We start from the raw sequence: 21,538 nt of genomic DNA, 5'->3' as shown, positions 1-21,538 counted from the left end.
CACCTTTCAGTCTTCCCTTCATGTAACTGAAATTTATCATATTTACTGTATTTGCCACAGCATGTTTGTTATAAAATGTTGGTGCATTATTGTCCCAAGTAAAAAAAAATCATGGTAAACGTTTATATATATTTAAACGTATTTATTATTTAAAAAATAATAAATAAATATATATATATATATATATTTATTTATTATTTTTTAAATCAATCAAGGAAAAAAAAGATTCACCACACTTACATACACTTAACAGAACTTTATTGTAGATACACTATGATACACACATTGATTAAATAATGCTAACCAAATAGAATCACAATTAGTACACAGTGCATAGCATAAGTGAACACACCCATGTTAAAGTTGACTAAAAAGAGAAATAAAAATCATCTTTTGAAAATTGATTCACCATACCAAGAGATTGGCATTGGGTACTTTACATAAGATCATATCTCAATGCAAATCAAACCAGCTATTAGGCTGGTACGAACTGAAATAAAACCATGCCAATCTCTAGGTATGGTGAAGGGTATGTGATGATGTCGGGCTATTTTAATTCCAGAGGCCAAGGGAGCTTTATTGGTTGGAGTTTTCCTAATTTTTTTAATTACGGCATTAAGATCAATTTCCAAAAGATGTGTTTTTATTCCTCTTTAGCATGCTAAATAATAATGGTCACATATGCTAAGTACTGTACTTTGTTTATTTCTTTTGCCATATTTGAATATGAATTTAAACAAACAGTAGTGCAACAGTAACTACTGCATAGCTTCCTCGGACACCCAGGTACTCCTCCATTTCTTGCCACTATGGAGAAAAAAATACAGACAGAAGTGATATTATGAAATCACCTTTGCCAAAAGGTGTGTCCACACAGTTTGTGTATGCTTTGACCATTTAATTTCCTATTTGGAAAGTAACAATGACAAAAGAAAAGACACCTTGTTTTTGCTTTGTTTTTTATAATGAAAAAAATTGGTCAAACTGCTCCATGTTCTCTACAGCATGAATTCTCTCAGGCAAATGGGAGATGGTACGGCACTGGCAAGTCAAGTCACCTTTATGTGTGTATCACGACTTTATACAATACAGATTGTGTCAAAGCAGCTTGATAGTGATTAACAGGAAAATAGCAGAATCAATTATGAAAACTCAACTACGAAGTTCAGCACAAGTGAGTGCCAATGTGTTTACACTTTAAGAAAATATTGTCGTAAATCACAACTTGCTGGTCATTAGAAGAAGGAATATGTTGCCAGGCACATAATTAGTGCTGCTGCGACTTGCCAAGCGTTGCTTGCAAGTATGATGCACAAGACATCGCAAGCAAAAGGCTACAGTATGCTGACACGGAGTTTGTAGTAGGCTAGTTTTATATTTAATAACATGTTATGATTTTTAAGTAGTTCAATGTGTGTTTCCACTGATTAATGCAATGAAAGTAGTTCCTTCACATTGGATAAAAGTCACAATTAATATTATTAAATATAAATATAAAAATAATAATAAACAATATACAAAACTCTGTGTCAGCATGATGGTTTGCAATCTCATGTGATGCGAAGATGTTGTGCAAGTTGCAGAAGCACTAATTATGTGTTATTTCAATACTCCATCAGTATATTTTGAATACCAAAATACATTTAGGAACCATAAAAAAATCAGTGTTAAGAGGGACTACTTCTCATCATTTACAAAACATTAATTTTTTTGAAAGAGAGAAAGTGATAAACATCTAGGTCAAAATTACCCTAAGGATCATGGAAGGGTAGTTGCTTAGGTGAATAATAAGGTTTTTAATTATTAAATGAAGATACTAAATATATATGTGTATACTGACCAGGATGTGCAAGGCTGCCATCGGAAAAGAAATTCTTTTCTTCCCTTTAAAGAACAGATAGACAAAAATTTATCAACATCTGTTATATAATCAAATTGAAGCCCTTTTCAGGGTATATGTCACGGGGTGACGAAAAGGAAGCGGAACTAAGTTCCCGCGGGAATTATGTTCCGGCCGGACCGGTGTTACGGTAACACCGGCCCACTTCCGGGTTGCGCGTTATGTCACCATAACAACGCTAATGACGGATTGACATCTGGTGCGGAGGATTAAACGCCGGGATCTGCGCGAGGATTATGAAGGCGGAGGAACCATATAAAAAGGAAGTTCAGAGACCAGGAAGTTGGTGATTCTCACGGGGTGATTCCCACGGGTTGTTCGTTCTCCCGGTCGTTCTTCCTGGTTGTCCTCTCCTTTGACTGTGTTCCCCTGAGAGAAGTGGATCCCTTTTGACGTTTGGGCTGGCGTGCGAAGGTATCTGAGGATTATTGTGGGGTTTGGCCGTTCGGCTGTGCGGCAGATATAACAGCGATCGAGTGGAGATACTGAGGACGGAAAGAGAGTGAGTTACGAGGACCAAGTGCAGACCAAGCCGCGCCATTATCATCTGAGAGAAGATAAGTAATATGATCGTGGAATTTGATTGAATGCATGTACCTGCACTGAGATTGATATAACGTTGTGAAGTGGATTGATCACGAGGGTTGTGTCACCGGAGAGTGTATGGATTAAGGGATCCGTTGAACTCTCGTCTTCTCCTCCGAGTGTGGGCAAGGAAACGCTTGGTCCCCGGGTCAGTGAGGAGGTATTCTCGCTCTTTCGCTATTGGGTGGGACTCGATCCAGCCTGTCAGTGGAAGGAGCGATCGTTGGGTGAGTGCTGGCTCTATTTTCACTACGAGTGGATATGCAGTGTCTGAAGTGGTGTGTTTACACAAGAAATTGCTTGAAGTGAAGTTACAGGGTGTGGGGAATATATACAGAGTTAATGCCGTATGCTCACCATTTCGAAAGCCCACCACTGTCACCGTAACAAAAACAACCCAGGCGTTCAGTGTGAAGATTCTCCTTACCTGCTGGACGATTGTGTGTACATGTGTTAACTTACTCTGCTGTGCAGATTGAAGGATCCTCCTGGCCAAGCGCCGTATGTGATGTCGCTGTGAAGAGAGGTGGACACCATAGTTATTCCTTTCCTCGTCTGGACCGAAGCATCTTCCAGCCGTAAGCCCCCTCACTCGTTCTAAGAACATATACCTGTTGTTGAACTACTTACTCTGCTGTGCAGATTGAAGGATCCTCCTAGACAAGCGCCGTATGTGATGCCGCTGTGAAGAGAGGTGGACGCCATAGTTATTCCTTTCCTCGTCTGGACCGAAGCATCTTCCAGCCGTAAGCCCCATCACTCATTCCAAGAACATATACCTGTTGTTGAACTACTTACTCTGCTGTGCAGATTGAAGGATCCTCCTGGCCAAGCGCCGTATGTGATGCCGCTGTGAAGAGAGGTGGACACCATAGTTATTCCTTTCCTCGTCTGGACCGAAGCATCTTCCAGCCGTAAGCCCCCTCACTCGTTCTAAGAACATATACCTGTTGTTGAACTACTTACTCTGCTGTGCAGATTGAAGGATCCTCCTGGCCAAGCGCCGTATGTGATGCCGCTGTGAAGAGAGGTGGAAACCATAGTTATTCCTTTCCTCGTCTGGACCGAAGCATCTTCCAGCCGTAAGCCCCATCACTCATTCCAAGAACATATACCTGTTGTTGAACTACTTACTCTGCTGTGCAGATTGAAGGATCCTCCTGGCCCACGCCGTATGTGATGTCGCTGTGGAAAGAGGTGGACATATGAAATATTCCTTGCATCGTCTTGACTAAAGCAGCTACAAGTTCTACTTACCAGGATACTCCCCCACTCCGTGGACGGGTGGCCGACTCCTCTTTTCCCCGACCGGCCACGCACAGGCACGAGCTGCCGAAGGGAACTCCACGCCTTCCCGGCGTCCGCGGTCCGATCCCGTTCTGGTTGGGAGACACAGAACCAACATTGAGACTTTTAATTAATTTTAACAAAATAAACCTTGTAAATTTTTACTCTCGCGTCTGTCTGATTTTCCTGGTACGCTCCTCGAGGTGATCCTGGGTTTCAGGGGTGGGTGCAGTCTGGCTTGACCCCCCCGACCTGTGACAGATTTTGGCGTAAGTCGGCAGGGTTTCACCTCGGGTTGAGCGACCAGGGATTCTCGGATGGCCGACGACGAGGCACTAGGGGCCCCACCCCGAGTTATGCCAGTGTTCATGGGAAACCCCTGGGTCCAGAAATATGGAGGAAGCGAGTCAGAGGTGCGCCTTTCCGAATGGCGGGCCCAGATCGAGTATCTGGCCGGGCTACAGGGACTAAGTGCGACCCAACAGCTACAGTTTGCCCTCAACTCCCTTGAAGGGGAAGCACGGCGGGAAGTCCAAGCCGCCCCCGAAGCTGTCCGAGCCACCGCCCAGTCTGTGTTCAGATTCCTGACGGAAAGATATGGTGACGCCACTCCAACTGCGGTTCTCCGGGCTCAGTTCTTCAGCAGCAAGCAGGGCCCCCGCCAATCCGTCAGAGCTTTCGCCCTCCAACTACGGGAGCAAGTTACCAGGCTGCAGGGACGCCCAGACCATGGTCTCGGAGAGGGTGAGACCCTGTTGAGGGACCAATTCCTGCTGGGGCTAAGGGAAGGCCCAGTACGCCAGGGCCTTAGAGTACAATTCAGAAGGGACCCTGAACTTACCTTTGAAGACCTAAAGAAAGAAGCGGTGGCATTGGAGATCGATCAGGTTGAGGTGAGAGAGCCCCCTGTGTGTGCGGCCGTAAGTAGCTCCGCAGTGGCTGTCCCCGACATGGCAGAGTGGAAACAGGCCCTGAAGCTCGAACTCCTAAAGGATGTCCGGGAGCAGATGGCAGAGCTAACTAAGACGCTCGTGGACGAGCTGCGTCCCGGGGCTACCAGGCAAGAGGTGAGGCCCATCTCGCGGGACCGGGCGTACTCGGACGGGAACAGGGACTCAGGGAGGCGACTTAATCGGCCCAACCGGCCCCAGTTCGAATGGGACGAGCAAGGACGACCTATCTGCAACCGCTGTGGCCAACCAGGCCATTACAGCCGACAGTGTGGCCCTCGAAGAGGTTCGGAGGGGGGTTTTTAGGTCGACCGGCCACAGTGGGTCGTGTGGTCGGGACCCCCTTAGATGACCCACCCGTCGGAGCAGGCTCCAAGGACAGGCTGGTTGGGCATAGCCCAGTGGTGGAGGTACAGGTGTGCGGTGTGAAGGTGCCCTGTCTCATCGACACCGGATCCCAGGTGACCCTATTCGCGGAAAGCCTGTCGCAAGAGCTGTTCGGAAACCAGAGGATGCATGGGACGGAGGCTCCCTGGCTCTCCCTGAAAGGAGCAAACGGTCTGGACATCCCCTACATTGGCTACAGGCTGACGGACTTGGAGATCCACGGAGTTATCGTGCCCCAGAAAGGAGTGATCATCGTACAGGACCACTGCTTGGGGAGTCACCGGGCCCTACTAGGTATGAATGTATTATCTGCATGTTGGGAAGAATTGTTTCGGGCAAAGCCCGATCGAGGGGTCTCGCCGGCCGAACGACAGGAATGGGAACGTGTCGCCGCTGACTGCCGACGGATCCAGATGTCCCGGGCCCGGCAAGGCCGCGAAGGGACTGGTCGGGTAGCGTGCCGGTATGCCCTGTCCGTGCCAGCGAACAGCGAGGCCCTAGTGTGGGTACGAGTCCCCCAGCGGGACGTGGGACCGGAAGAATGGGTGCTGGTGGAGCCCCACTGGGATGGCCAGCAGGTAGAAGTCGCCAGAGGTTTGGCCGTGGCACGAAGAGGACGGATCCCGGTGAGAGTTCGGAACGGGACGCCCCATGTCGTGCACTTATACAAACACCAGCGGCTGGTCAAGGTGACGCCGGTAGAACCCCATCAGGTGCGGGAGGACAAGGATGTGAGCTTTCGCCAAGTACACCCTGCGGTGGTGGAAGTGGCCCTTACCCAAGCGAGCTCGTCGCCCCAGAGTCTAGGAGAGGAGGTGCCCGGCCACTTGAAGGGAAATTCCCTGCAAGGGGAGGAGCTGGGACCTGCACAGGCCAGGAAGCTGCGGGATCTGCTGAGCAAGTGGCAACATGTCTTCTCGGCACACGAAGAGGACTACGGCTGCACCAACGTCGTGCAACATCGGATCCCCACCGGAGAGGCAGAGCCCAGTAGAGAAAGGTATCGACCCGTTCCACCTACCCTGTATACAGAGGTCCGCACACTGCTACAGGGTATGCTCGATCGAGGGGTGGTCAGAGAGAGCAGCAGCCCGTGGGCAGCTCCCATCGTGTTGGTGCAAAAGAAGACGGGCGCATGGAGGTTCTGCATTGACTACCGTAAGCTGAACCTGGTCACTAAGAAGGACGCGTTCCCCCTACCCCGGATCGAGGACTCCCTGGCTGGCTTGACACGCTCGGCATGGTACTCTACGCTGGACTTGGCAAGTGGCTACTGGCAGGTGCAAGTGGACGAGGCGGACCGGGAGAAGACCGCCTTTACCACCCCGTTCGGTCTCTTTGAATGGGACCGGATGCCTTTCGGCCTCTGCAACGCTCCTGCCACCTTCCAGAGGCTGATGCAGCGGTGCCTGGGAGGCCAGCTGATGGAGTCCGCTTTGGTATACCTGGACGATGTGATTGTCTATTCCCCAGATTTCGACTCCCACTTACAACACCTGGAGCAGGTCTTCAGGGCCATGGAGAAATATGGGCTGAAGCTCCAGCCGGACAAATGTCATCTGTTACGGCGGGAAGTCAAATTCTTGGGACATTGTGTGGGTGCGGCGGGAGTTTCGGTCGACCCGGAGAAGGTGTCGGCGGTGCGAGAGTGGGCTGCCCCGCAGATGGTGAAGCAGGTCCGGTCATTCCTGGGCTTCGTGGGGTACTACCGTCGCTTTATCAAGGACTTCTCCAAGATCGCAAAGCCCCTAAATCAGTTGCTGGCTGGGACAGGACGCCCCCGAGGTCGTGGATCACCGTCTATCCTGTGGAGCCCCGAGTGTGAGGCTGCGTTCCAGCGACTGAAACAAGAGTTGCTACAGGCACCGATTCTGGCGTATGCCGACTTTTCCAAGCCCTTTGTCCTGTACACGGACGCCAGCAACCTGGGCTTAGGGGCCGTGTTGGCCCAGCAACAAGACGGCGTAGAGCGGGTCGTAGCCTACGCAAGCCGGAGCCTTCATCCAGCCGAGAGGAATGACGCCAACTACAGCTCCTTCAAGCTGGAACTGCTGGCGCTGAAATGGGCACTCAGCGAGAAGTTTAACCTGTTAGCCTTCACCAGAGCGAGGACGCTCTGAAGCGTTTTTTTTTTTAAATAGTTCAAAGTTACTATCAGATTTAATGTTATTACCTTGACAAACTATACATCATTAAAAATATATAAGTCTCACGTTTCAGTATTTGACCACTATTGTATTCTGAGAAACTTATAGTGACAGTTATGTCTTAATTTGTGTCAGGATTTATGTAATGAAAAAATGAGTCGATACCTTTAATGTGAATTATGAGCATCAGCGCGTCCATTCATAAAAAAAACTCCGGTGGTGTTGTCATGAGAACGCGTGACAAAACAACGTTCCTCAGGGATTTTGGCTCAAAAATGTGCAGATTTGGAGAAATATTGATATATTCTCATAGGTTTACATCAGATTTCTATAGACAGGAATAATATTTATTGAATTTATATCAAAATGCGTCCATGTAATCATATGCGCGCTGGATACTCTGATGTACTGTGTTTTCAAACCATACAGAAGACTGAGGGCGCCAGAGATACACAGAATAATCCATATACGGATGCACTGCACATGAAGAAGAGCCATACCATGTGACCTTCCAGGACGTCACTTACATAAACACAGCTAGCTTTCAGAGATCGTTGTAACATGCAGATAAAGATGTTTTGAAGACAATAAACATGATTGCAATGATATTTGATTTACCTGTGTTCTTCGAGCCATGTCAGGTATTTTTATAATAATATATTATATGTATAATGTAATGCTAATCTATATAGACTTTACAATAGTGCAGAATAACATAAACTCATTTATTTTCTGTCTGATTTTCTTTTCTGAAGCCAAATAAGCTCATAGAAGATTATTTAAAACACTCGACTTGCGCTTTAAAGTAAGTTTGGAGCACAAAAACGGTTTTAATCTCATAAATTGTCGTGTATTGATGGTGTGCTAAGCTAACATGCTAGCTAGCTCTCTAGTTGCACCTGCCATCTAGCTGTTATTTTTTATGATTTTTTTCTAAATCGGAATGCTTACTGAAATATTTATTTATTTAAGAAAGGCATTTGATACAGTTATAAATGTGAAAGGTGAGAACTATGAAAGAAATTAGGGGGTGAAACGGCGTGAATAGCCAGATCGTTAGCCATTATAATGGAGACAAGGGAAAAGCATATTTATGGCCATAAGCCGGCTGGAGAGGTGTGAATGAGTGCAGGAGAGACTGACACTGAATGGGGCTCGTTTGCACCACAAAAAAATAGAGACAATAGACTGAATAGATGCTAATAGATGACAATAAACACAAGTTTGCATTTTAGAGTCAATTCAAAATAAAGTCATTTGAGATGATCTTGAAAAACATTTAACAAAATACAGAGTTTTAGACTTATCACCTTCAAATTTTAAATATAACATGGTCAGACATGTGGCTTTAGCTGGAGTGCATTTCTAGAGTGCTGACGGGCCAACTTCAATTTAATTTTCATGAAGATGTTTCATAAAAATAAATTTCTAATAACTTACACAACTTTGAAGCTATTCATAATTTTTTTTTCATTATGACAATAATTCATTCTACATTTCCAATAAAGTGCCAGGTGTCAGCTTTCAAATGAGATCATGCTTGTGCTTTTAGGACAAAGGGTCAATTAACTGAATCTGTTTTAGGTTCAGAATGCAATTTCTGGGGATTTTTCAAAAATGGCGCTGAAGGCTAACAGGTTAAAGATTATCTGTGGGGTGCCCAGGTGACGGTAGTAACCGACAACAACCCATTAGTACACCTACAGACGGCGAAGTTGGGGGCAGTAGAACAGCGTTGGGTGGCCCAGTTGGCCAACTACAAATACCAGCTCCGGTACCGGCCAGGTCGGGAGAACACCAACGCTGATGCCCTGTCCCGACTCCCGGAAGCTCACGGTCCGAGGGACCCACCGGAACCCATGCCAGATCCCGAGGGAGAGGAGTATATGGTGGGCATTGTGGAGGCGCCGGGGACTCAACGTGAGGCGATGCCTGTGAGTTGGGGATGGGACCCCTGCCGCTGGAAGGAGCGACAGCAGGCCGACAGGGAGATCAGTGGCTTGATGCGATGGCTGGAACGGGGGCGAAAACCGACGTTGGCCGAACAACGGGCCCAAGGGGGAGCAGGAAGGAAGCTGTTGGGACAATGGGCCAGACTACAGGTGAAGGAGGGAGTACTATGCAGGTCTGTCCGAGATCCGGGGCTGGACGAGGAACTCCGACAGATCGTTGTCCCCGAAGGCCAGGTACAAGAGCTCTTGGCAGCGTACCATGATCAACTGGGCCATCAAGGGCACGAGAAAACGGTATCTCTCTTGAGGCGACACTTCTATTGGCCCAACCTAGAGGCAACGGCACGTATCTTCGTGCAGGCCTGTCCTCGTTGCACCCTGTTCAAAGCCAGGAAGGAAGCACGAGCACCGATGGTCCCCATCCAGGCAAAGGCCCCTCTCCACATAGTCGCAATGGACTTCTTGACCTTGGGTCGGCCGGCGGACCGCTACCAGAACATCCTTGTCATTACCGACCTGTTCACCAAGTACTCCTGGGCCATTCCTACCTTGGACCAGACGGCAAACACCACCGCCACTGCTCTGTGGAGAGCTGTCTTCCAGCCGTTCGGTTGCCCCGAGTTTCTACACTCAGACCAAGGGCCGAACTTCGAGTCTCGGGTGATCAGAGAGCTGTGTAAATTGTATGGCTGCACCAAGACCCATACCACTACTTACCACCCCCAGGGAAATGGCGGATGCGAGCGGTTCAATCAGACCCTATTGAACTTGCTCGGCACGCTAGATCAAGAACATCAGAGCGACTGGGTGAGTGCGTTACCAAATCTGATTCAGGCATACAATAACAGCACGCACAGTACCACGGGCTACGCCCCCACTTATTTGATGTTTGGCAGGCATGTGCGGATGCCCACCGACTTATTGCTGGGGACGGCAGCAACCGAGGAGGAGGGGAACGTAACCGAGTGGGTAGGGCGCCACCACCAACGCCTCCATTTTGCATACGAGCAAGTCTCGAGACGGATCCGAGCGGCTGGGAAGAAAAACAAGAGGCTCTATGACCGGACGGCTCGAGAGGCCCCCCTCCTTCCAGGAGAAAGGGTTCTGATAAGGGACAACCGGCGACAGGGAAAGGGGAAGCTCAGTGACCGATGGGAGACTACACCATATGTGGTCGAGGGCCAGCAGCGGCCTGGACAGCCAGTTTATACGATTCGGCCCGAAGGAAAAGCCGGGCCTGCTAGAGTGGTCCATCGGAACATGATCCGCCCCTGTCCGAACTATCCCAGCCCCGTAGAGGAGGCACCAACGGAGCCTGAAGCTGTAGCCCCGTGGATAGCAGGATGGGCCGTGATCCCAGGAGAACGGGTGAATGTCCCCGCAGAAATGGCCCCCAGAGACCCGATGGATATGCCTGTGGACATCGACCCTGTTTCGCCACCACGACGGTCCCAGAGGGAGAACCGAGGCCAGCCCCCGGCACGCTATGGAGAATGGGCGACTGCAAGGCGTTCTAGGGACTAGAACGGTTTGGCAGGGGGGTGTCACGGGGTGACGAAAAGGAAGCGGAACTAAGTTCCCGCGGGAATTATGTTCCGGCCGGACCGGTGTTACGGTAACACCGGCCCACTTCCGGGTTGCGCGTTATGTCACCATAACAACGCTAATGACGGATTGACATCTGGTGCGGAGGATTAAACGCCGGGATCTGCGCGAGGATTATGAAGGCGGAGGAACCATATAAAAAGGAAGTTCAGAGACCAGGAAGTTGGTGATTCTCACGGGGTGATTCCCACGGGTTGTTCGTTCTCCCGGTCGTTCTTCCTGGTTGTCCTCTCCTTTGACTGTGTTCCCCTGAGAGAAGTGGATCCCTTTTGACGTTTGGGCTGGCGTGCGAAGGTATCTGAGGATTATTGTGGGGTTTGGCCGTTCGGCTGTGCGGCAGATATAACAGCGATCGAGTGGAGATACTGAGGACGGAAAGAGAGTGAGTTACGAGGACCAAGTGCAGACCAAGCCGCGCCATTATCATCTGAGAGAAGATAAGTAATATGATCGTGGAATTTGATTGAATGCATGTACCTGCACTGAGATTGATATAACGTTGTGAAGTGGATTGATCACGAGGGTTGTGTCACCGGAGAGTGTATGGATTAAGGGATCCGTTGAACTCTCGTCTTCTCCTCCGAGTGTGGGCAAGGAAACGCTTGGTCCCCGGGTCAGTGAGGAGGTATTCTCGCTCTTTCGCTATTGGGTGGGACTCGATCCAGCCTGTCAGTGGAAGGAGCGATCGTTGGGTGAGTGCTGGCTCTATTTTCACTACGAGTGGATATGCAGTGTCTGAAGTGGTGTGTTTACACAAGAAATTGCTTGAAGTGAAGTTACAGGGTGTGGGGAATATATACAGAGTTAATGCCGTATGCTCACCATTTCGAAAGCCCACCACTGTCACCGTAACAAAAACAACCCAGGCGTTCAGTGTGAAGATTCTCCTTACCTGCTGGACGATTGTGTGTACATGTGTTAACTTACTCTGCTGTGCAGATTGAAGGATCCTCCTGGCCAAGCGCCGTATGTGATGTCGCTGTGAAGAGAGGTGGACACCATAGTTCCCTTTCGTTGTCACTTCGAGTTACGTCGAAATGACGACGAATGGGGTTCGCTTAGAAGCCTATCCTCTCCGAATATTAATAAAACGAGCCAATGGCAAGCAAATGCCATGGGTCTGCTGAATTTGCATAGCGTAACTCCGCCCCACAGTGTGGGTATATAAGGAAGTGAGCCGGCAACATGCAGATATGTTTTCGCTTTCGGAGCCAAGTTAATCCTTCACTCCACAAGCCATCCTGAGTATCATCTCTTTATTCCTCTTCGAGACGAGCTTCCCTCCAGGTGTTGGTGTGACAGCGAGTTCCAGCGAGTGCACATTCCCTGCGATCTGAGCAGTGATCTGCCAGTGTGTGTGTGTTCTCTCCCTGGTCGCTTCAGCATCTGCGGGGATTTCTCCTTCTCTCTAAAAGAGCAAAGCGCGTGGCACGTCTTTTTAAAGATGCATCGCCCGTGCCCTTCTGGTTGTGGTCACTGGCTGTCTGATTTAGATGGGCACAATCGCTGTTTTGCGTGTTTGGGCTTAGAGCACGCCAAAGCAGCGCTTGTGGATGACTCATGTTTTCATTGCGGAAACATGACCATCGCGACACTACGGTCGAGACTCAGTGATCTCGAAAGAGTGAGAGTCCCCTCATCCACACCCCGATCTACCAGCTCTAGTGCAAATAGAGCTGGTACTTCGGCTGGTGGCCAGGGTGACCTGAGGGTGACGGTGTGGCAACAACAACCGACGATTCGTCCTCGGGCCACATCCCCCTCTCAAGTGCCGCAACCCGCGAGCCGACCAGATGATGCGCTCGATCAGTCCCGGCCAACGGTCGGCGGCGGACCGAGCGCGCCGTCTGGCGCTCCTAATGACGATGCTATGTCGATCACAGCATCACAAGGTGGGCAGGAGTCCTCGGGAGATGAGGGGTCGGCTGTGCTGCCGCCTCCGGGCGCGTCAGCATTGCCCGATCCTGATCCCGAGCTGACGGCCATGCTTTCCCGGGCAGCCGCGAGCATCGGGTTAGAGTGCAATCCGCCACCCTGCCCCGAGCGCTCGCGTCTGGACGATTGGTTTTTGGGCGCGGCCGCCGATTCACGTCGGCGTCCAACCCCAATGCCTTTCTTCCCGGATGTGCATGAGGAGGTCTCGAGGTCCTGGAAGGCACCCTTGTCTTCCCGTGATCGCTCGGCGACCTCCTCCGCCTTTCCTCCTCTCGATCAGGCGGCTGTTTACGGGTACACTGGGGTACCTATGGTTGAACGCTCTGTTGCGATGCAACTGTGTCCACAGAGTGCTTCTTCCCGTGGTGATCCTAAGCACCCCTCCAAGGCCTGTAGGTTTTCGTCGACCCTGGTGGCGAAGACCTATAGAGCTGCGGGGCAGGCAGCCGCCTCTTTGCATGCCATGGCCACTCTGCAGGTCTACCAGGCCCAGATGCTCAGGGACATGCACGAGGGGAGGACTGACCCAGGGCTCTTCAATGAGCTGCGTGCCGCCACTGACCTCGCTCTCCGGGCGACGAAAGTGACCGCACGCTCCCTGGGCCAGGTGATGTCCACTAGTGTGGTCCAGGAGAGACACCTCTGGCTCAACCTGGCCGATATGAGGGACGCTGAGCGGACTCGTCTGCTTGACGCCCCCATATCCCAGGCTGGCCTCTTCGGCGGAGCGGTTGAAGATTTTGCCCAACAGTTTTCAACCGCCCAGAAGCAGACTGAGGCTATTAAACACATTCTGCCCCGACGGCCCGCTGCTGCCTCCACCCAGCCGTCGGTTCAGACGCCTCAGCCTGCTCGCCGCCGAGGGCGCCCTCCCGCGGCTCCCGCCCCTCCCGCACGGCCCCAGCAGCAGCCTTCACCCGGGCCGCGTCGTGGAGGACGCCGCAGGCAGGCGCCTCAGCCCTCTCCAGCCCCGCGCCCCGCTAAACGCCAGGCCAAGCGGCGCTCCTGAGACGGGCTGCTCAGAGATGGCGACCAGTTCTTCGCAGGAGATGGTAGCAGGACCATTCCTTCCCCCGGTGGAGGGCCGGGGGAGAATCTTTTGTTCTCCACTCCCCGCTGCTCACCCACGGGTGGGCAGCACCCTAATGTGGTTAAAGAAAGAACTGATATCCCCATCTCTGAGCCCCCAGAAGGGAATGACAGTGCGCGCCGCCCACGGGCCCCGCCGCTCTCATCCCCTTCTGTCGCCAGACCCCTGCCAGAGCACGCCCCCGTGGAACGCTGGTCCTTCCCTGGCCTCCTCTGGCAGGACGCGGCTAATGACCGTGCCCCCACACCGGGCCGCTATGCCACCCACGTCCGGGCCGGTCATTCCGCTTCGCTGCACCCCCGCGGGGACGTCTGTCGTCCGCATGACCCCGCTGGCACAGTCCTTGGGAGCCTGGTTAGAGCTTCCCAACCTGTCCCGCTGGCTCGCGCGGACCATCAGGCTCGGCTATGCGATTCAGTTCGCGCGGTCTCCTCCCCGCTTCAGGGGAGTCCGCTTCACTATGGTCGGTGGCAATGCCCCTGTCATGAGAGCGGAGGTCGCCACCCTGCTGGCGAAGGGTGCGATCGAGACCGTCCCTCCAGCCGCAATGAGGTCCGGCTTCTACAGCCCCTACTTCATTGTCCCCAAGAAAACCGGTGGGTTACGGCCAATCCTGGATCTGCGCGTCTTGAACCGTTCCCTTCACAGGCTTCCGTTCAAGATGCTCACGGCCAAGCGCATTTTCGAATGTGTGCAGCCACAGGATTGGTTTGCAGCGATCGACCTGAAGGACGCCTACTTTCATGTCTCCATTCTTCCTCGACACAGACCGTTCCTACGGTTTGCTTTCGAGGGGCAGGCATACCAGTACGCGGTTCTCCCATTCGGGCTGGCCCTGTCTCCTCGCGTCTTCACGAAGGTCGTCGAGGCAGCCCTTGTGCCGCTACGGCAACACGGGGTTCGCATCCTGAATTATCTCGACGACTGGCTAATCCTAGCTCACTCTCGGGACCAGGTTTGCGAACACAGGGACCTAGTGCTCCGGCACCTAGCTCGTCTGGGCCTTCGGGTCAACTGGGAGAAGAGCAAACTTTGCCCCGTGCAGAGGATCTCTTTTCTCGGTATGGAAATCGACTCGGTCGCCATGTGCGCGCAGCTTACGAGCGAGCGTGCGCAGTCACTGCTGACTTGCCTGAGACAAATCGAGGGCAAGAGTGCGGTTCCACTGAAACTTTTTCAGAGGCTCCTGGGGCATATGGCATCTGCAGCCGCGGTAACGCCGCTCGGATTACTTCATATGAGACCGCTTCAGCACTGGCTTCACGATCGAGTCCCGAGGTGGGCATGGCACCAGGGCAAGCTCCGAGTACCAGTTACTCCGACCTGCCGTCAGACCTTCTCCCCGTGGACGAACCTCAGCTTTCTACGGGCCGGAGTGCCCTTAGAACGAGTTTCCAGGCATGTTGTTGTGTCAACGGATGCCTCCTCCACGGGCTGGGGTGCCATGTGCAATGGACATGCTGCCGCGGGCTCCTGGACAGGACCCCACCGCCTATGGCATGTCAATTGCCTCGAGTTGCTGGCAGTACGTCTCGCTCTGCACCGCTTCCGGGCGCTGCTCAAGAACCAGCACGTACTAGTCCGCTCAGACAATACCGCGACAGTAGCGTACATCAACCGACAGGGTGGTCTACGCTCCCGCCGTATGTCGCAACTCGCCCGCCACCTCCTCTTATGGAGTCAGAAGCATCTGAGGTCGCTTCGAGCCATTTATATTCCGGGAGACCTGAACTGTGCGGCCGACGAGCTCTCACGGCTTCAGCCTCTTCCGGGAGAATGGAGACTCCATCCCCAGGCGGTCCAGCTGATTTGGGATCAGTTCGGGGACGCACAGGTAGACCTGTTTGCCTCCCACGACTCGTCCCACTGCGCCCAGTTTTACTCCCTGACCGAGGGCACGCTCGGCACGGACGCTCTGGCGCACAGCTGGCCCCGGGGCCTCCGCAAGTATGCGTTTCCCCCAGTGAGCCTTCTTGCACAGACCCTGTGCAAGATCAGGGAGGACGAGGAGCAGGTCATATTGGTTGCGCCGCACTGGCCCACCCGAACCTGGTTCTCCGAACTTGTACTCCTCGCGACAGCACCTCCCTGGCCAATTCCTCTGAGGAAGGACCTCCTTTCTCAGGGACGGGGCACCCTTTGGCACCCTCGTCCCGATCTCTGGAACCTCCACGTGTGGCTCCTGGACGGGACGAGGCAGGTTTGAGTACCCTACCACCAGCGGTGGTGGCTACCATCACTTCCGCTAGAGCGTCGTCCACTAGACATGCCTACGCGTTGAAGTGGAACCTCTTCGTCTCTTGGTGCTCTTCTCACTCAGAAGACCCCAGATCATGCCCGATCAGTGTCGTGCTTTCCTTCCTGCAGGATGGGTTGGAGCGAAGGCTGTCTCCCTCCACCCTGAAAGTATATGTTGCCGCTATCGCCGCACATCACGATGCAGTTGATGGTAAGTCCGTGGGAAAGCACGACCTGGTCATCAGGTTCCTGAGAGGAGCGAGGAGACTACAGCCTCCTCGCCCTCCTCTCGTGCCCTCTTGGGACCTCTCAGTGGTACTAACTGCCCTGCAGAGTGCTCCCTTTGAGCCTCTGCAATCAGTGGAGCTTAAGTTCCTGTCCGTTAAGACAGCGCTCCTGGTTGCTTTGGCCTCCATCAAGAGGGTAGGGGACCTGCACGCATTTTCTGTAGACGAAGCGTGCCTGGAATTCGGGCCGGCCTTTTCTCACGTGATCCTGAGACCCCGGCCTGGATATGTGCCCAAGGTTCCCACCACTCCCTTCCGGGACCAGGTGGTGAACCTGCAAGCGCTGCCCCTGGAGGAGGCAGACCCAGCCTTGGCATTGCTCTGTCCAGTACGCGCCCTCCGTGCTTACGTAGACAGAACGCAATGTTTCAGGACCTCAGACCAGCTCTTTGTCTGTTATGGTGGGAAGCTGAAGGGAAGGGCTCTCTCCAAGCAAAGGTTGTCTCACTGGATAGTGGACGCCATTGCTTTGGCTTACCAGCAGCAAGGTCGACCGTGCCCCCTTGGTGTGACGGCCCACTCCACCCGGAGTGTGGCCTCCTCTTGGGCTCTAGCGCATGGCGCCTCGCTAACAGACATCTGCAGAGCTGCAGGCTGGGCGACACCCAACACATTCGCCAGATTCTACAATCTCCGAGTGGAGCCAGTGTCCTCCCGAGTACTCGCTTCAACCAGCCGGTGCTAGGACCCGCTCAGGTGTCTTCGCTTGCTCGCCATTCCACTCCACGGACTGGATACGTGCGATATTCTCCTCAGGTGAGCCTGATAAGCCCTGAGTTCCTCCAGCGCTGTTGACGTCAACGCCAGAGTTATGCCTCCGGCAGCTTTCGCGTTGGCTAGGTGCCACCATGTGCATGGTTCCCCCGCTGGGCGACCCCCACGTGTGTATTTCCACTGTAAGCCTCCTTCGAGCATGTGTCTTTCCCTTGGCAAGCCAGTCTGCCACCCCTGGGGTTGAAATACTCCACCCTACGGGCTGGACACCCCAGTGTTCTCCGTATGCTCCCCCCTCCGGGTCATATGTGTTTTCTTAAGTCCCCCCCCTTCGGGCGGGCACTGATTGCATATTTCCACTGTGATATGCTTCCCAGTGTACCTTGGTATTCCTGTGTTAAGTAGGAGTCCTTCGTCCGTGCTAGTCTCACGACAGGGAGCTCAGACTTACGCAGGGCACTGGAAGACAGCCGAGGTGGCGTGATTGGACTGGGAACCCCATTCGTCGTCATTTCGACGTAACTCGAAGTGACAACGAAAGGGAACGTCTCGGTTACGGATGTAACCCTCGTTCCCTGAGTAGGGAACGGAGACGTTACGTCTTCCTGCCACTTCCGCTGTACCGCTGGAACAGCCTGAGTTCAGCTTGGCTCCTTCAGCGAAGAAACATATCTGCATGTTGCCGGCTCACTTCCTTATATACCCACACTGTGGGGCGGAGTTACGCTATGCAAATTCAGCAGACCCATGGCATTTGCTTGCCATTGGCTCGTTTTATTAATATTCGGAGAGGATAGGCTTCTAAGCGAACCCCATTCGTCGTCATTTCGACGTAACGTCTCCGTTCCCTACTCAGGGAACGAGGGTTACATCCGTAACCGAGACGTTATTCCTTTCCTCGTCTGGACCGAAGCATCTTCCAGCCGTAAGCCCCCTCACTCGTTCTAAGAACATATACCTGTTGTTGAACTACTTACTCTGCTGTGCAGATTGAAGGATCCTCCTAGACAAGCGCCGTATGTGATGCCGCTGTGAAGAGAGGTGGACGCCATAGTTATTCCTTTCCTCGTCTGGACCGAAGCATCTTCCAGCCGTAAGCCCCATCACTCATTCCAAGAACATATACCTGTTGTTGAACTACTTACTCTGCTGTGCAGATTGAAGGATCCTCCTGGCCAAGCGCCGTATGTGATGCCGCTGTGAAGAGAGGTGGACACCATAGTTATTCCTTTCCTCGTCTGGACCGAAGCATCTTCCAGCCGTAAGCCCCCTCACTCGTTCTAAGAACATATACCTGTTGTTGAACTACTTACTCTGCTGTGCAGATTGAAGGATCCTCCTGGCCAAGCGCCGTATGTGATGCCGCTGTGAAGAGAGGTGGACACCATAGTTATTCCTTTCCTCGTCTGGACCGAAGCATCTTCCAGCCGTAAGCCCCATCACTCATTCCAAGAACATATACCTGTTGTTGAACTACTTACTCTGCTGTGCAGATTGAAGGATCCTCCTGGCCCACGCCGTATGTGATGTCGCTGTGGAAAGAGGTGGACATATGAAATATTCCTTGCATCGTCTTGAATAAAGCAGCTACAAGTTCTACTTACCAGGATACTCCCCCACTCCGTGGACGGGTGGCCGACTCCTCTTTTCCCCGACCGGCCACGCACAGGCACGAGCTGCCGAAGGGAACTCCACGCCTTCCCGGCGTCCGCGGTCCGATCCCGTTCTGGTTGGGAGACACAGAACCAACATTGAGACTTTTAATTAATTTTAACAAAATAAACCTTGTAAATTTTTACTCTCGCGTCTGTCTGATTTTCCTGGTACGCTCCTCGAGGTGATCCTGGGTTTCAGGGGTGGGTGCAGTCTGGCTTGACCCCCCCGACCTGTGACATATACAGCATAAGAAATAAAAGGAACTGATTTATGCTACTTATATTTTCGGATGGGACTAGGTACTTAACATGGAGAGGTGGGGTAAAGTAATAATTAACAGAGCTTCTCTGTAATTTTAGTCCCGTCCGAATGTGCCATCTCAGTGATCATTACAGACAATGTCAGTAAAGATTACGGCGACTTTTACCTTCTGGAAAAATTACCTCAGGTAATAGTAATCCCGTAAAAATAGACCCGCTGTAAATATTCTGTCATTTTCTGTTTAAAAGTGGTTTTCCGTGGTTTTTCAAGTATGGAGACGCTTGATAAAGCATTCAGTCGCGTTCCAGACGCTGGGACGTCAAGTCTGTGGCAAAACTCAGGTGTTTTCCACACACCATTCAGATCAGAAAGAAGATCGAAAGCACTTAGAGGCACGAAACATATTTTAGCGTTAGATAAGTGCCTATTACCAACACAATCCAATCTGAAGTTAATTAATACATTATTCGACTGGACATTTATATATATATTTGATTGTTTTATATATTTTTATTTTATTTTATATATAAATATACTGTAGGACTGTTTATATGTTTTTGCGCACGTGATATCAGGAAGCAACGTAATACACACATGGCGACAGGAGGGTGACGGCGATGCGCAAATCGAGTTACTCTCCCACTTCTGCTAGTTTTACTGAGAAAGATGATCCCGTGCGAATTGGCCATTAATATTACAGACGTCCTGTGGTAAAATTACATTACTCCATCTACCTTGTCTCTTGTCTAACTAACAATAATACAAAAATATGGATAATTAGGGATTTTCCTAATTACAATTTAATATTGTTTTATATAATTTAATAATTACAATGTAATATTGTAATTATTTTGAGGGTTCTAAAGAGGAATAATCTGTAGTAATGAAGTGGCTTTTTTCTTTCTTGATTCTGACCAACCTCCCTAACTCTCTCCCTCACAACCTCTCCATGGTACACATCCTGGCTGTTGTGTGAGCATTCTGCAATGCAACAATACACATGTGTAATTACAATTGAATTAAACAACAACAAAAAGAAACTAACAAATAACATTGAAACAACTTTAAACAATCTAAAAAATAATTTGTCAAAAGGGCTGAGTGTAGTTTATTTAACAATTATCAGCATTAGATGGAAAAATAATTACCATTAGCATTATGTATTTGTCTACGCTTTCTTTGTGTTGGCATGTAGAACACATTGGCAGCAGAGGCAGAGTTGTTGGCAGCAGAGGCGGAGTCATTGGCAGCAGAGGCGGAGTCATTGGCAGCAGAGGCGGAGTCATTGGCAGCAGAGGCGGAGTCGTTGGCAGCAGAGGCAGAGTTGTTGGCTGTAGAGATTTAGGGAAAAAACATTCTTAGAAAAAACGGTTACATTTATAATTAAAAATATTATATATACATTTATTACAATTACACATATTACAAAACTTTTTACAGTACGGGTTCAGGGCTGCAGAGGAGTCATCGGTCATAGAAGCAGAGTTCTTGGCCACAGAGGCGGGGTCCACGGCCACACAGGAGGAGTCGTTGGCCACAGATGCGGGGTCCACGGCCACACAGGAGGAGTCGTTGGCGGCAGAGGCGGGGTCCACGGCCACACAGGAGGAGTCGTTGGCCACAGATGCGGGGTCCGCGACCACACAGGAGGAGTCGTTGGCCACAGAGGCGGGGTCCGCGACCACACAGGAGGAGTCGTTGGCCACAGAGGCGGGGTCCACGACCACACAGGAGGAGTCGTTGGCCACAGAGGCGGGGTCCACGACCACACAGGAGGAGTCGTTGGCCACAGAGGCGGGGTCCACGACCACACAGGAGGAGTCGTTGGCCACAGATGCGGGGTCCGCGACCACACAGGAGGAGTCGTTGGCCACAGATGCGGGGTCCACGACCACACAGGAGGAGTCGTTGGCGGCAGAGGCGGGGTCCACGACCACACAGGAGGAGTCGTTGGCCACAGATGCGGGGTCCGCGACCACACAGGAGGAGTCGTTGGCGGCAGAGGCGGGGTCCACGACCACACAGGAGGAGTCGTTGGCCACAGATGCGGGGTCCGCGACCACACAGGAGGAGTCGTTGGCCACAGAGGCGGGGTCCACGACCACACAGGAGGAGTCGTTGGCGGCAGAGGCGGGGTCCACGACCACACAGGAGGAGTCATTGGCGGCAGAGGCTGAGTTGTTCCAGGGGAAAAAAAACATTCTTTTTAGAAAATCATTAAAGTGTTAGTCATTATAAAATTGTTATCGTAGCAGTGATTTAATAGTTTCAAGCACCTTCAGCATGGTGTTGGCTTAACTGAATACATGATGTTTACTAACCACAAAACATTAGCCTGGGTGCCAGCCCAAACCCCGCCCACAACATTTTTGGTCGGGAAGTTCGGTCTGGACTCGATCCGTTGAGGAGTAATTATGCTCGACTCCCAGAAGACCGAGCCAATCAAATTGCCAGGGCGGGCTTTTCCAATTGAGTGCAGAGTTTTTTTTTTCCTGGTTTGGTTAAGACATGCCTCATAATCAAAGCTCTATGGAGCAGTATCAG

General features: G+C 51.6%; 1 long non-coding RNA gene across 1 annotated transcript; it reads right to left on the bottom strand.

The window, feature by feature from the left end:
• Positions 1 to 254: 254 nt before the first annotated feature.
• Positions 255 to 20,514, bottom strand: LOC307010597. Its single transcript, XR_013800220.1, has 3 exons — positions 20,143 to 20,514; positions 1,841 to 1,884; positions 255 to 807 (listed from the first exon to the last, which is right to left on the bottom strand). It is a non-coding gene; the product is annotated as an uncharacterized lncRNA (long non-coding RNA).
• Between the last annotated feature and the right edge of the window lie 1,024 nt (positions 20,515 to 21,538).

The sequence above is a fragment of the Phoxinus phoxinus genome (assembly GCF_949152265.1).
Source record: "Phoxinus phoxinus genome assembly, chromosome: 14".
In the NCBI taxonomy this organism is placed as follows: domain Eukaryota; kingdom Metazoa; phylum Chordata; class Actinopteri; order Cypriniformes; family Leuciscidae; genus Phoxinus; species Phoxinus phoxinus.
The sequence above is the reverse complement of the archived record's forward strand: the minus strand, read 5'-3'. Positions and strand labels throughout refer to the sequence as shown.